This window comes from Peromyscus maniculatus, chromosome 4 (genome assembly GCF_049852395.1).
Source record: "Peromyscus maniculatus bairdii isolate BWxNUB_F1_BW_parent chromosome 4, HU_Pman_BW_mat_3.1, whole genome shotgun sequence".
In the NCBI taxonomy this organism is placed as follows: Eukaryota; Metazoa; Chordata; class Mammalia; order Rodentia; family Cricetidae; genus Peromyscus; species Peromyscus maniculatus.
The window spans coordinates 69,544,299-69,559,904 of record NC_134855.1 but is presented as its reverse complement, the minus strand read 5'-3'; the positions used below and the strand labels follow the sequence as shown (position 1 = coordinate 69,559,904).

Genomic DNA, 15,606 nt, shown 5'->3' with positions numbered 1-15,606 from the left:
TCAAAATACCTCCCTGGGTAGTAGTGACGCATACCTTTAACCCCAGCACTTCGGAGGCAGGGGCAGGCAGATCTCTATGAGTTTGAGGCCAGACTGGTCTACAAAGCGAGTTCCAGGACAGCCAGGACTGTTCACAGAGAAACTCTGTCTCAAAAAACCAAAAAGAAAAAAACAAACCAAAAAAAAAAAAAAAAAACCCTCAGGATTACAAATTAAGGACTCCCCTTCCAAAATGTCACCTTGTGTCCTTCAGAAAGGACAAACATTATCCTCACATGACAAAACATTTCTCTGAAGTCTGTGTGTCCCTTGTCACAAAACTGATGTAGTAGTAGTTATTATCCTGGCATCTAGAATCACCCAGGAAACAGGCCTCTGGGCATGCCTTGTGGGGGAGTATCCTAACTGAGCTAATTGAAGTGAAAAGATCTGACCACTGTGGGTGGCAACATTCCCTGGGCTGGGCCCTACCAACCTACACTATATAAAAAGGACGTGAGTTGAATAAAATCATTCTGTTTCTTGACTGTGGGTGGAGTGTGACCAGCTGCCTCAAACTCCTGTCTATGTCCCTTCTCCACGATAGATTCAGTGAGCCCAAATGAACCTTTAAGATGCTATTAGCAGGAACCTGAGCAACAGGAAAATAGTTAGGACAACTAGGGATCTTAGTTAAAGGCCCAAAACTTGAGAGGTGGGGAGGCTGCCGAGGAGCTGGGATCCCTGCATGGAGACCATCTATCACTTGATAGCCAGGCCTTGGGTCCTGAGAAGTGGCCAGTTCCTCACACCTGCCCCTCCAGAATGTGAAAATGTTCAGCGTTGGAAGGGACCTTCAGCTGCCCGTTCCCCGATATCTCAGCAGGAAACAGGACTCTGTTCTAATAGGTCAACTGAAGACTCTCTAATGAACTGTTTATAGAGAGCTGCACAGGATTAAAGATGCCAAGGAGGATGCTGGGAAAGCTGGAGACTGCAGACTGCTGAAACCACCAAGGCCCACAGGAGCGTGGCTGGACCTAGAGAAGGCTGGGGACGGGCAGGAGAGCTGTGTGCAGGAGCTTAAGCAAGCAGAGGGGCAAAGAGGATTCCCATCTCCTCCTTCCCTCCAGCCTCCTGCCAGTGCCTTCCATGGCCAGAGCACACTGGAGCCAACCAGCGGGGAGCCTCGTGACTATTGTACAAGGTCAGCTTTCTGAGGCACAGGACAGGGGAAAGGAGGGGAGATCTCAGTCTGCAAAAGACAGGAAGCAACGGGCTGTAGGATCTGCGTCCACCCTGCCGTTTTTTTCTAAAGCAGTGTCAGAGCGGAGGCACCTTGGCTCTTGTGGGGCAAGTCAGTAAAAGGCCCTTGGTCCCTCTCCTTGTGGTCAAGTTTCATAGAAAACGGGTCTGGCCCAGAACCACCGCTGTAGAGGGAGGCGGCAGAACAAGGGCAGTGAAGGGCAGCTCCCTAGAAGATGGCGGCCCCCTAGAGGATGACGGCCCCCCAAGAGAATGGCGGCCCCCCAGAGGATGTCGACCCCCCCAGAGGATGGCGGTCCCCTAGAGAATGGCGGCCCCCGAGAGGATGGCGGGTCCTCCCCCGAGAGGATGGTATTCAAGAGCTGCATCAAGAAGGTGATGGGTGCTTCTTCCCTGTCTCTTCATGGTCTACCTGATACCTGCTTCTGCCCCATTTCCCTAGGCATGGAGACAAGAACACAGTCCTGAGGCTGGCAGGGACAGAAGGAGGAGACTCTGTCTGCCTGGTAGCCAGCCCCCACTCATCGATTCCCTGGGGCTGCTTACTGATCCGGCCCAAGGTGGTTTAACTGAAGTCCTTACAATACATGGTGCAGAAAAGCAACACCCTTAGTCTGTTAGGAGCCACAAGGACACAGAGCTGGGAAACCCTGTGAGAGCGAGCAAGAGCAGTCGGCCAGCAGCTGTTGGAAAGCGGCTGAGACCAAGAAGCCATAGAGTCCTGGCTTCAGTCAAGTCTCTGCCTCTCTGAGCTGTTCTGCCCTTGTCAAGGCCTGGGAAGAGCCGAGACCATGCCTGCATCTCCTGGCCCGCCCCAGAGCGTCCCACTCCATTCTCATTGCAGCCTCCCAGGCACTTGCTCCTCCAGGCCACACAGCGACTCACACTCCATCCAAGCCGCTCTCTCCTCCTGCAATGCCCTCCATTCACTGTTCCTTGGCCCCTTTGAGCCTCCTCCTTTGGGAAGACTTCCCTGGCCCAGCCTCCCTCCCATAAGCGTCCCATCATCGTTGGCCACCTGGTTCCCTTCTCTCTCATGCCGGACAGTCTCCCTTTCTCCCCTGGCTTAGCTTCTCTTGTAGATACAAGGCAGGAACTGCATTTTTCTCACCTTGGCTTACCTAACAGGCCTCACCGGGATCAGGTTATGAGAGGAAGCAGCAGGTGGAGAGAGGAGGACCTAGGACCCAGAGATGGGCACAGCCAGGCACAGCAGTCCCTGATATCAGCTCCTGTGTGGCCCTGAGCTCCCTCCCAGCTAATTAGGATGGAGCATCCGTCATCCGCTTATATCTTTAGCAAGGGACACAGCCTTCCCTGTGCCTGGGCCCAGCTGGCTCTCTGCTCAGACTCATAAACTTGTAACTGACTCAGTAGCAGAGGACACAGGAGCCGTGCTGTGAAATCATAAAATGAGCATGAGAAGGAATCTTATCATGTGGAGAGAGTGAGGTCCCCGTGATCCCAGTCCAAGACATGGGAGTCTGGGTAGCTTCCTCAGCCCCGGGCACGAGAGACGCTATGCGTAGGTACTCGGGGTCACAGCACCAGCTGCCAGCCATCTCACGGAAAGAGAGGCCCACCTTGGGCACCCAGTCAGTGCAGCCTTCAGACTCCAGACCCTGGCACAACCACACAGCAAAGAACCTCCCAGCTAAGTTCAGCTAACCCATGAAACCGTACGGGGTATTTTACACTCCGAGAAACTTCCTGCATCTAGATGGCACTTTACAGGTGAGCAGCTGTCACCCCAACCGTCACGTGACTTACTGAGAGCCTCGAGGTGGTCAGAGGCAGAGTCCATCACCCCAGCTGCTGTCACCTACCCCACCACCAGAAAAGGTAGAGACGTGAGCTCTCCAGAGCAGAAGAGGAAAAGAAGGAAAGATGAATTTTGTCGAAAACATCCCAGATGGATCCCATGTATGAAGGAAATTGTTCTCTGTGTGTGGATTTTGTTTTCAGTCTTCCAAATAGTGTCTTGGAGTTTATAGAGTTAATTGTTCTTATTTCAGCCTTGGGTTGGTTATATCTCCCCCCCACACACCCTCCCCACCACCATACACATACCTTGAGATAAATAGAAACAAGCTTACCTGGTCACATTTTTCAGAGAGACAATGGCCTCAAATGAAGAGAAAGGAGTTCCCTAGGAGAAGCCCCAAAGAAGGCCAAGTAACAACCTAAGCCTCCAGAGAAATACTCGTATTTTCTGAATGATCCATCAAAATAGCATGCACCTGTGGAGGCGAAGCAAGCTAAAGAGTGACAGCCATCCCTTGCACCCAACAGTGCTGGAAAAACCTTGATCAGAGGTGAGCCCAGGCCCAAGGCAATAGCAGATGCCCTTTTCCAGTCCAATGCCCGGGAATGCAGCTGAACCACACACTCAAAGGGAAAGTCCTGGCTTTGCCTGTTTTTTCCCAGGCCCTTAAACGGAAGCACCATTGAATTTTTCAAGGCCTGACCTGCTCAGTAGGCTGCATTGGAGAGTTCAGGAAAACAGCGTGTTACTTCATGATGAGCTGGAGGCCAAGCTGGCCTTGGATTTTACCGAAAGGCATCAGCTAACACATGGATAGTCCTTGGTTTTTATCTGGGCCCCAGGTCCCCTCTGTGTCATGGAGCACTGAAGAAGCCACCATCTTCTCATTATGTCCCAGGAGCACTACTTAGTTTTGGTCTTTCCAGTGACCCTCAGAGGGAATTTTGTAAGATGAAATCCAGAGCCCGGGTTCCCTGGAAGCACCCATGGCCCGTACATTTGGAATGGTCAATGGAGTGGTTCTCCTGGTCATAGTGGGGCTCGTTGGCGTCTATTGGTCCAGGCTGGTCTCAGCCGCCCCACATGGCTGTCCTCCTCCATCAGGGCAACCCAAGTGCGTTCTCATGACAACAGTGAGGGCGCACAAGAGAAAGCAACCTGATTGCACTAATTGCACAAGAGTTTTGGTTGTCGCTGTTCAAGCTCATGCTTACACATCTTTGTCACCATTCCTTTGACCAGAGAAAGTTCTATTGCCGAGGCCAAAGTCAAAGCCAGAGGATGTTGAAAGCCAAGGGTGACAAAGTGTGATGGGGCCAGGTGGGGTTCAGTGGTAGAGCACCCGCTTTGCATGTGCCCTGGATTCAATCCCCAGCACTGACTGACATGCGTATATTGGAGACCATTTTTGCCATCTACTTCTTAACCCGGGCAATTCCAGTCACTGCTCCTGCATTTTTTTTTTTGTACATGACTATGTCTGCTTTGTAAGGTGGCCGAGGTGATAGCTAAGTGTTCTTTCTACAAGTGTATCTCACATGCCCAGGGGTGTCTGCACACACCAGCTGAAGAAACACAGATGAACTCAGATCCTATTTCCAGAGCCCTGAAAATTTCCCACAAGCCCTCGGAGGTGAGCCAGCCTGGTTGCTGACATGATAAACACGAACCGCAGGAAGAGAATAAATCAAGGCAGAAAACAAAGAGTCCATGATGTAATTAAAGTTACTGTGAAAGAACCTCTGAAGGAGAGAATGAGTCAGCCTCAGATGTAAGCGGTGAAGCAGGGAGTGCCGTGTTGGAGAGTTCTTGGCTATTTCCGGAAAGCCTGCTGTCCCCGCTGAAAGAGCACCTTGAGCCCGACGAGGCTCGATGCGACATCTGGAAAGGAAATGCTCCTGTCATTCTAATGCCTCTTCCGTGGCCGCCACAGGCAGTGGGAGCAGCAGGGGGAACAGGCAGAAGACAGTCAACACTGAAATCTCTCCTGGGAGAAATGGATAGATAAAGCATTGCTCAAAAGTGCTCAAGGGGACTTTAGTTTCCCGAGCGGATTTGAACAAGGTCACTGAAAATATAACCACCATAAACGTACATAGACCCAAGTCAGATATTCAAACCACACTCTGTGTCAATTCAGAGAAGGGGTGCGTGTGTGCCCATGCATGTGAAAGAGAGCAACCTTAGGTGTCATTGCTCAGGGACCATCCACTTTTTAAAGATTTATTATATGTACTTGGAAACGCCTGAATATGTGCATGTACATTACAATGCCTGCTTCCCATGAAAACCAGATGTCAGATGCCCTAGAACTGGAGTTACAGTTGTGAGCTGCCATGGGGGTGCTGGGAACCAAACCTGGGTCCTTTGCAAAAGCAGCAAGTGCTCTTAACTACTGAACCAACTCTACATCCCCATCTACTTTTAATTGAAAAAAAAAAAAAAAAAGACAGACTCTCTCATTGGCCTGGAGCTCACCAAGTAGACTAGGCTGACTGGACACTGGCATTGGGATCACAAGTATACGCCATTACACTTGGCGGCGTTTTTTTTAAAGATTCTATGAATTGAACTCAAGTTAACATGCTGGCAACGTAAAGGAGAGGCAGCCCCTTGGAGTCAGTACAGAACACACCCAGACACCAAATTCTCGGCACAAAGGAGATTTATTACCCTGGAGGGGCAAGTGGGGTGGGGTGGACTGCCTCTGGATCCTCTGGATCTGGCAGAGGCAGACAGCAAGCATCAGCAGCAGCAGTGGGTGTTTTTTGCAGGAGTGGGTTTTTAAGCAGAAAAAGGGGGGAGTCTATGCTAGGGTGAGTTGGTAAGTCCTGATTGCACAGGTTAGCCAAATAATGGATTCTGGTTGTTGGACCTTGGTGTTTTGTCTCAGGGGTGAACCAGTGGCCAGATAAGGGAATGGACCTTGGAGGTTAGCTTTAGGAAGGTAACCTAATGGTTTTTAGCAAAGGGAGACAGAAGGGTAAAGGGCAAAACCTGTTGGTACCATGTTTGCCATGCTCGGGCCTGTTAGAGAGCCCTGAGGCAGAGCAAGCACTTGACTGACTGAGAATTCAGTAAGTTTATGAACTAAAACCAGAAATGCCTTAAAATGTAAAACAGCACATTAGAACAGGGCAGGTTCCAAGGGGGAGTCACAAACCTAGAAGACAGATGTCTGGAAGGTTCGGAGACTTCCACACAGATATGGGATTGCAGGCCCGGAAGGGAAATTGACCCACCCTGCATGGAGGCAGGGTTTGGTTGGACAGCATCCCTGAAGTCATAAAAGAACATCAGTGGAGGGGAGAACTGATATCCAGAGGTGCCAGAGACTCAGACACAGGTCAGGCGGGACCCTCCTAATGCCCAGGTCGGTCCCCAGCTTTATCCAGGTGTCATTAATAAGCTATGCTATACAGTGCAATGTGTTGATGTGTGGACCTAGTGTGAAACATTTGCCAGAGTCAACCGAGTTAGATTCCAGCTCCTCACACTTGTTCCATGGTGTGTGTACGGTGTTCATGAGGGTGTACATGTTTTTGAACATAAGTGAGCACATATGCATGTGCATGCAGTAGCCCAAGATTGATATCAGGAATCATCCGTGATCACTCTTTTTTTTTTTTTTTTTAAAGATTTATTTATTTATTATATATACAGTGTTCTGTCTGCATATACACCTGCAGGTCAGAAGAGGGCACCAGATCTCCTTATGGATGGTTGTGAGCCACCATGTGGTTGCTGGGAATTGAACTCAGGACCTCTGGAAGAGCAGCCAGTGCTCTTAGCCTCTGAGCCATCTCTCCAGCCCCCCGTGATCACTCTTACACCTTATTCATTAAGGTCTCTCGGTCAAACTAGAGTGTACTGATAGGGCTAGGCTGGGTAGCCAGCCTGCTCTGGGGATCTTGTCTCCCCTTCTGAGCTAGAATTACAAGCAGGCCACCAACGTCACTCTGCATTTACATGAGTTTCTGGAATTGGGGTCCCACAGAAGCCAGAAGAGGGTGTCAAATCTCTTGGAGCTGGAGTTACTGGCAATTGTGAGCCATTAGATATCAGTGTAGGACTCCTTGGTTCTCTTTCTCAAACTGACAGAAAACCATATTCGTATTATTGGTAAACGCATTGAAAAATTTAAGTATGGCCAGCTGGTGGTGCTACCATCCCAGCACTCGGGAGGCAGAGGCTGGCAGATCTCTGTGAGGTCAGCCTGGTCTACAGAGCAAGTTCCCGGACAGCCAGGACTGGTGCCCAGAGAAACCCTGTCTTGGCAAAAAAAAAAAAAAAAAAAAAAAAAAAAAAAAAAGTCTGTAAAAAATAGCACTGGATATCTACTGAGAGGCTGTGGTAATTTGAATGTAATAGGCCCCCATAATCTCATAGGGAGTGGCACTATTAGGAGGTATGGCTTTGTTGGAGTGGGTATGGCCTTGTTGGAGGAAGTGTACCACTGTTGGGGGCGGGCTTTGAGGTTTTCTATGTTCAGGATACCCCCAGTGTTTCAGTCGACTTCCTGTGGCCTGCAAGCCAAGATGTAGCCAGCACCACCTCTGCCTGCAGGCCACCATGTTCCCCGCCATGATCATAATAGACTGAACCTCTGAAACTGTAAGTGAGCCACCCCAATTCAATGTTTTCTTTATAAGAGTTGCTGTGGTCATGGTGTCTCTTCACAGCAATAGAAACCCTAACTAAGACAGAGGCAGTATGCTTTGGGTGTCTTGGACAGCCTTGGCCAACAACTCAAAAGAGAGTTTCTTATAGCTGGTATTGGTATTTTTGTTAGGTAGCTCTTGGAGGAAGCACCATCAGCCAAGATGAGAAAAGTTTATTAAAACTGTATATGTGTGTATATATGTGTGTGTACACACACACACACACACACACACACACACACACACACACACACGGAATTATGTGTGGTAAAGGTTTTTCTTTTTAGATAAATAGTAGTATTCCCTGCCACTTTTTCCGATACCCTTATTGTTATTTTGCCCACCTCCCTCCTCCTGTATTTACTTCCTTCCCCTCCCTAAATAATGCTCCCTTCTTCCATTTTCCTGATCAGATCACTTGCACCTTGCTAGTCCCCTCTCTATTGCACCCCCAAAATTCCTTAAAAAAATGTTGAAGAACTAGGCTAGGGATGCAACTCAGTTGGCAGAGCGCCTGCCCAGCAAGCAGAAAGCCTGGGGTTTGATTCCCAGACTCTCATAAGCCAGGTGTTGGACCCTCGTAACCAAGAGGTTGCACCCTCATAATTCAAGAAGTAAAAATAAGAAGGCTGAGATTTCAGTCCTGGGTCATCAGTTCTTCAGTGCCCAAGACCAGCCTGGGATACGTGAGGGTCTGTCAAGGTGGGGTGGGGCAGGGGCTGGAGAGGAGGCTGGGCGGCTAACAGCTTATCTCGCTCCCCCACAAACTGGAGTTTGGTTTTGGTACCCATGTCAGGCAGCTTCTGGAGATCTGATCCCTCTTCTGGACTCCACCTGCACCCACAAGTGCGCAAAAACCACACGAATACACATCATTGTAAAATGATTTATTTTTCCTGGAGGGAGGGAGGGGAGAGGGAAGAAAAATCGTAAGCATGACAGTGCATTTAATCCTGGCACAGGCTGAGATGACCAGCTCCCTCCATTTTACAGGTAGGGGAAATTCCATGGCGCCCAGGGCGCTAAACTACCTGCCTACCTGCTGAGAGTCCCATGAACTGTACTTGGTGAGTCAGGATTCACACTCAGGACCACGTCCTGTGCCAACTACCACTCAGTATTGGGGACTGACTTGCCCCACGTGGCCCCATCTGTCGTTATTCACATCTCATGCTCTGACCGTGTCCCGTACCCCACTCTGCCACCCTGCCACCTCTTACTGACACACGCAAGGCTGAGGGATGAGTGTATGTTGGTTCAGGGAAGCTGAGCTATGACCCTGAGCTGCTGACAGAATGTCTGATATTTATAGCAACTCACAGTCAAGCACCAGGCAAAGTGTGTTTTAGGCTGTTGCCGATGTCCTCAGGGGGAAAGAAAAGCATCTCTGTGAAAAATCGTGTGCGATGCTGAACTGATGGTGTATCAAACGGGAACGGACAACCCAATGGGTTTGCATTCCAGCTAAGAAAATAATGGAAGCGCAAGCAGCCAGCCGCGACAGACAGCATTCTTCAAATGCTTTTGATGTAGCCATGTGAGAGGCCCCACCACTAGATGAATTCATAAATGGCCACCTTGCACTCAAGCTTTATGTATGCACTTATCTATTGGTTTAGGTACTTCACCAGGGCTTTGAAACTGATCCTTTGATTGTACTTCACCAGGGGTTTGAAACTGATTCTTCGACTGTGAAGATGGTGACAGATTGGTTACATTAGTGGCCGCGTTTTTTATGCCTCCCTACGTCCTTGCCCTTGGCTAGTGTCCTCCAATGGCTCTGGGCTGGATACGGTGACTTACTTCGGCCAGTAGGGCAGCAATCAACCTGAGGCAAACACAACTTGAAAAATCACACAGTGGAGAGGCACATTGCCCTAGCCAAGGCTGACCCAGATCAGCCAGACTCCGGCCACCCTGCCAGGGACCACAAGACCCCATTGAAGCAATAGGATCTGGTCCAGATCAGCAGGACCACCCTTAGACCCATGAGAAATAGTAGACTGTTCTTCAAAGTCACAGGCTTGGGGGGTTGTTTGTTATATATTAATAACTAATATAGGGGCATGCATTGTATGTGTGTGATTTTGTGTGTGTGTCTGTGTGTGTGTGTATGCATGTTTGTAAGTGTATGCCTGGGTGAGCATATGTGGGAGTACACGTGTGTAGGGGTGCATGTGTGTGCACTGGAGATCAACTGTCAGCTGTCTTTATCAGTCTCCAACTTATTCTTTTGAGACAGGGTTTCTCACTAAAATTAGAGCTCACCACCAAGCTAAACAGCCCAGGGATTCTCCTGTCTCCACATCCCCAGCACTGAAATGACAGGCTCGTGCTACCACAGCAGCTCTGAGTGCTAGGGATGCAAACTAGAAGCCTTCTGTTTCCACGGGGAGCACTATACCCACTGAGCCATGTCCTGAACGCCAAGGGACTCACATCTTAGAAACACAGTCAACTGGTATCTATAGAGTGTGAGTTCTGGGAAGAAAAACATATTAACATATGCTCCCCACCCACCCACTCAGAGATATTTACAGATGTCCCCTGACTTACAGTGGGCACACACAGTCACACACACCCAACGTAAGTTGGAAATATCCTAAGTCCAATATGCCTACACTGACAAACACCATAGCTTAGCCAAGACTCCCCTGAACATGCTCCCAACATTTACATGAGCTGACAGTTAGGCAACACCATCTCATGGAAAACCTGTTTTACAATGGTGTAAACACGCATATCACATGTGATTTATCAAATACTATACTGAAGGTAAAAAAAAAAAAAATGGTCGTGTAGGTGCATTTTCACACCAGGTAAAGTTGGAAAGCTAAGGCTGATGCTTCATACCTGGACAGGATAAAGGAAAAATTCTATTAAAGACGTGAGCCCTGTGAAAACTGTTCACAGCGTCCCTCTACAAGGCTGAGCTCAAATGCTCTCTTCCTCTCAGCAAGTTCCCTTCCTCATCTTAGGGCCAGGTTGAACTGTTAACCTCTCCTCCCCCACCATCCCCCCTTGGGATACCTGAGATCTATATGTGGAGACCTCCCACAATGCCTTTGGTGTTGTGTTTGGGGTTATGGTTAGCTAAAAGGATGTCTGTTTCCTCCACTGATTGTAAAACTCCTTGGTCCTCAGTATTGTGTGGGCCTCCATACCCAGCAGGATGACTTGCACAAATATGAGGAATGTGTGTTTAAGTAAACGTGAGTTGGACGTAAAGAAAGCTCAAAGAGCTGTGAGAGAGGCCTTAAAAGAGGCCACAGTTACCATCTCATAGAATCCAGGTATAGACAGAGGCTTTTCTCTGTTCCGCCCCGGCCCGCAGCCACTTCCAAATAATCACTCAGAAGCTTAACATAAATTATAAATGTTTGGCCAATGGCTCAGGCTTATTACTAGCTAGCTCTTACATTTAAATTAACCCATATTTCTTATCTATGCTTTGCCACATGGTTCGTAGTTTTTACCTTATTTCTTACATGTCTTGCTTCCCCATGGCTGGCTGGCTGGCTGGTGTCTGCCCCGACTCTGCCCTTCTTAAATGTACTGCCTAACCTTATTCTGCCTGGCTACTGGCCACAACAGCTTTATTTATCAACCAGTGAGAGCAACACATAGTCACAGCGTACACAAAGACCATCCCACAGCATCCAGGTGCTATGTAGCAGTTCCCTCCAAGATTAAAACCTTATACCTTGGATGGAATCTCACTAAGACACAGGATGTTCACAGGGAGGTGAAACAAGAGAGAGTGGAAAACATTCCCTCCTGCGGGGAAGCCCGTTAAACAGGGAAATGAACAACTCAAAGACTCCAGGAAGTCTCTGAAACTGATCAAATTCACTAGGCCCTCCCCTTCCTTAGTGGATACAAACATAAGAACTGTTAAGACACTCTTAGACTTAATACCACATGTACATACACACACACACCAAAAAAAAGTGCAGTTAAAAAAATTGTTTTTGTTTGTTTTTTGAGACAGAGTTTCTCTGTATAGCTTTGGAGCCTGTCCTGGAACTCAATATGTAGCCCAGGCTGGCCTCAAACTCTCAGAGATCCGCCTAGTTCTGCCTCCCGAGTGCTGGGATTAAAGGCGTGTGCCACCAGAGCCTGGCCAAAAAAAAAAAAAATGTTTTAAGTGGATGTGTTTGGACTTTTGGGGGACCATTAAGATAAAGCTACTTTCCCTCGTCCCAAAGAAAAGATTATTAATTCTACCTCTGTCCCTCGGTAGAGACTTGATATGGCCTCCTCCATAGTGTCACATGGCTTTAATCACAGCACTCGGGAGGCAGAGGCAATCGGATCTCTGAATTCGAGCCCAGCCTGGTCTACAGAGCTAGTTCCAGGACAGCCAGGACTTCACAAAGAAACTCTGTCTCTAAATAAATAAATAAATAAATAAATAAATACATAAAATGAAGTTAGGACGACTGTGCCCATCAATCATGTGATCAAGGATCCTCCCCCTCACTCCAATCCCAGGAAAGCTGGTTCACCTGAAGCCTCGAAAGAGGATGGGAAGACATCTCCTTCTTAAGACCTGCCCTCCAAACCCTGTCTGGGCAGGGGCTTGCACTCCTTCTGTGGTGGCGCACTACAGAGCCCGGGCCCAGAGCACTGCAGAGCCCGGGCCCAGAGCACTGCAGAGCCCCGGGCGCAGAGCACTGCAGAGCCCCGGGCCCAGAGCACTGCAGAGCCCGGGCCCAGAGCACTGCAGAGCCCCGGGCGCAGAGCACTGCAGAGCCCGGGCGCAGAGCACTGCAGAGCCCGGGCGCAGAGCACTGCAGAGCCCCGGGCGCAGAGCACTGCAGAGCCCCGGGCGCAGAGCACTGCAGAGCCCCGGGCGCAGAGCACTGCAGAGCCCCGGGCGCAGAGCACTGCAGAGCCCCGGGCGCAGAGCACTGCAGAGCCCCGGGCGCAGAGCACTGCAGAGCCCCGGGCGCAGAGCACTGCAGAGCCCCGGGCGCAGAGCACTGCAGAGCCCCGGGCGCAGAGCACTGCAGAGCCCCGGCGCAGAGCACTGCAGAGCCCGGGCGCAGAGCACTGCAGAGCCCGGGCCCAGAGCACTGCAGAGCCCGGGCCCAGAGCACTGCAGAGCCCGGGCCCAGAGCACTGCAGAGCCCGGGCGCAGAGCACTACAGAGCCCGGGCCCAGAGCACTGCAGAGCCCGGGCCCAGAGCACTGCAGAGCCCGGGCGCAGAGCACTGCAGAGCCCGGGCCCAGAGCACTGCAGAGCCCGGGCCCAGAGCACTGCAGAGCCCGGGTGCAGAGCACTACAGAGCCCGGGTGCAGAGCACTACAGAGCCCGCCTGCTTTTCTGAGTTACCCAGAAGAGTGCGGCTTTCCTTTTCTCTTTTGGATGCTGACCAAAGCTTGGGTATGCTTTCCTGACACTCGGGGCTTTCTCGCTCATTCTCAGAAGCTCTCCCCATCCCCAGTTCTGTCATGTGACTGCGGGTTGACCATGTCCTAACCCAAACAGTGACTGTCTCTCTCCCTCTTCCTCACTTCCCTTCTCCTACCAGTGACCCAAGCTACAAAAATATTTCCTGCCCTGCTGTTTTTCTCTCAATAAATTGTCCTTATTTCTCTAATAAAATTGTCCTTGAGCTTCCTTGCAAGTTTGTTCTAAATTCCTTTGTTAAGAAAACTAAGATTTCAAAAGGAACCTCGGTTTCCCTGGGAATATGGGCATGCCCCCAGTGACTTACCTCCTCCTGCTGAAGTTTCCAGGACCTCCCAAGACAGCACTACCAACTGAGACCAGGAGCCTGTAGGGGGATAATCCAGTTCCAAACCGTAACCCCGTCCTTGATAAGTATTGGCTTCAAACCACAGACTAAAGGACATCGCATGCATTCTTCCCACAGACTAAAGACATCGCATGCATTCTTCCATCACGGGTAGCGCTGCAGGTGTCTCAAAACACCACGTGGCACCATCTGTGCTTTGATATGAAGGGGTGTTTGACTGTGATGATCAAGATATCACAGTGTGGTTTTCTGATGTTTTAGTAGGTGCTTTCGACCGTCTTCCTCCGCCATCCTCAGTGCAGGGGGCCTTGGGAATGCACAGCAGTGACAACCAGTGTTTAACAGGTGGACCCACCAGACACATGAGTCCCTGTTGGGGGCGGGGGACCCCCTTGGCAAAGCCGTGGGGCTATTGACTGTAAATGACTGGTTGTTTTTTGTCCATAACTTTCTCAAGTGCCACTGCTATGCCTCCCTAATAAGAACAGCTATGGGGGCTGGAGAGATGGCTCAGAGGTTAAGAGCACCGACTGCTCTTCCAGAGGTCCTGAGTTCAATTCCCAGCACCCACATGGTGGCTCACAACCATCTGTAATGAGATCTGGCACCCTCTTCTGTATACATAATAAATAAATAAATCTTTAAAAAAAATAAGAACAGCTGTGGGGTTCTTTGCACAGCCCTTCGGTAGTGTGTTTTACACTTATTGGGCACACATATAACTGTGGATGTTCTGGAAGATGATATCTGTTTAGGCTGTATAATTTTGATGTATAGAAATAATATTAGGATATTTTACATTACTCAGACTGGCATAGGATTCTCAGTCGCAAAGACAGCCTTTTACACAAGCAGCTAATTTTGAACTTCAGAACAAATTCAAAAGAAACTAAACTGCCCCTGCAGAAAATACACAAAGGCTAATTCCCAGGTGTTGTTCATTGCTAAATCAAGGCCAGGCTGCTTACTGATAATTTTTAGGCCTCCTGAAGGCCTCTCTGCCGTTGCAACAAACCAAAACAGACGGAATCAGAAAAAGTGCAGATTTAATGGGTGAAGCGTTCCTGGGTGATTCCGGCCCCACAGAGAAGAGACAGAGACTTGAGACCGGAAGAACCACGAGTCTGTTTTCTGGGGTGCCACATATATATCCACTGTGGGAGTGGTCTTGAGCCTCTCTGGGGGAGGAGCTGTGTTTGGTGGGCTTTTCAGGGGCGGGTTTGGGGAGGAGCTGTGTGAGGTGGAGCCCCACGCAAACGCTAACATGGAGACATAGTCCTTGCAGTAGCTCTTTCTGCACCTGCCCGCGGGGCTCACGGTTCAGCCAGTTGTTTACTGTCTGGGACCCCTCACCAACTTAGAGCTGCATGGGTCAATGTGACCTTAGTAGCCTAAGAGAAACTAGGTGACTTATCTTGTGTTTTGAGAATGAGTAGGGCCCTGAAAACGTAACTTATAATGGTCCAGAGTCTGGCTGTGAGGCGGCGGCAGCAGCGGTGGTGTGGAGAGAGACGGCTGTGTAGATGTGTAGAGCTATGAGAGAGCTGCTGCAGAATGTGAGTGAAGTGCGTGTGTGCGCGTGTGTGCGTGTGTGTGTGTGCATGTGTGTGTGTGCATGCGTGCGTGCGTGTGTGTGTGCGCGCGCGCGTATGCATGCATGCGTGCGTGTGCGCGTGCGTGCATGTGTGTGTGCATGTGTGTGCATGCGTGCGTGTGTGTGCGCGCGCGCATGTGTGTGTGCTGGTGAGAGACAAGAAGAATTATGAGAGAAGTGTGAAGGAGTGAGTGGGTGAAAGAGTGAGTGGATAATGTGAAAGAAAGATGGATGAGTGAGTGTGAGACAGGGAGCGCTGTGTAAGAGCTGCTGCTATGGAGGAGCCGTGTAAGAGCTGTGTGGGGAGAGAGCTGTGTAAGAGAGATGATGTTCAGCTGTGCCTGTGTGGGGATCTGTAACTGTGGAGACAGAAGAGTCAGAGACCATTCTTAAGATGAAGTAAAGGAGAAAGTTAACATCAGAAAGCATGTGTGTTTCCTTATTTCACCACTCAGATAGATAGAAACCTATTTCTAAACACCCCCGGATAGAAAGAGTCTAGCCCTCAGATACATTTTTAAAAAAATTCCCTAAGCCCTCGCTGCATTTGTGGATTTTCTCGAATTACCCTGGTGG

General features: G+C 49.7%; 1 protein-coding gene across 7 annotated transcripts in view; it reads right to left on the bottom strand.

Moving 5' to 3' along the window:
* Positions 1-3,483, bottom strand: part of Chst1 (carbohydrate sulfotransferase 1) — a 91,390-nt gene extending 87,907 nt beyond the window's left edge. For 3 of the 7 annotated variants that reach the window (XM_076570098.1, XM_076570109.1, XM_076570108.1), the window contains exon 1: positions 3,342-3,483. The gene's annotated coding sequence lies outside the window, so the exon portion shown is untranslated. The remainder of the gene's footprint in view (positions 1-3,341) is intronic. The other 4 variants (XM_076570105.1, XM_076570110.1, XM_076570111.1 and 1 more) reach the window with 2 other exon arrangements.
* Positions 3,484-15,606: the final 12,123 nt, after the last annotated feature.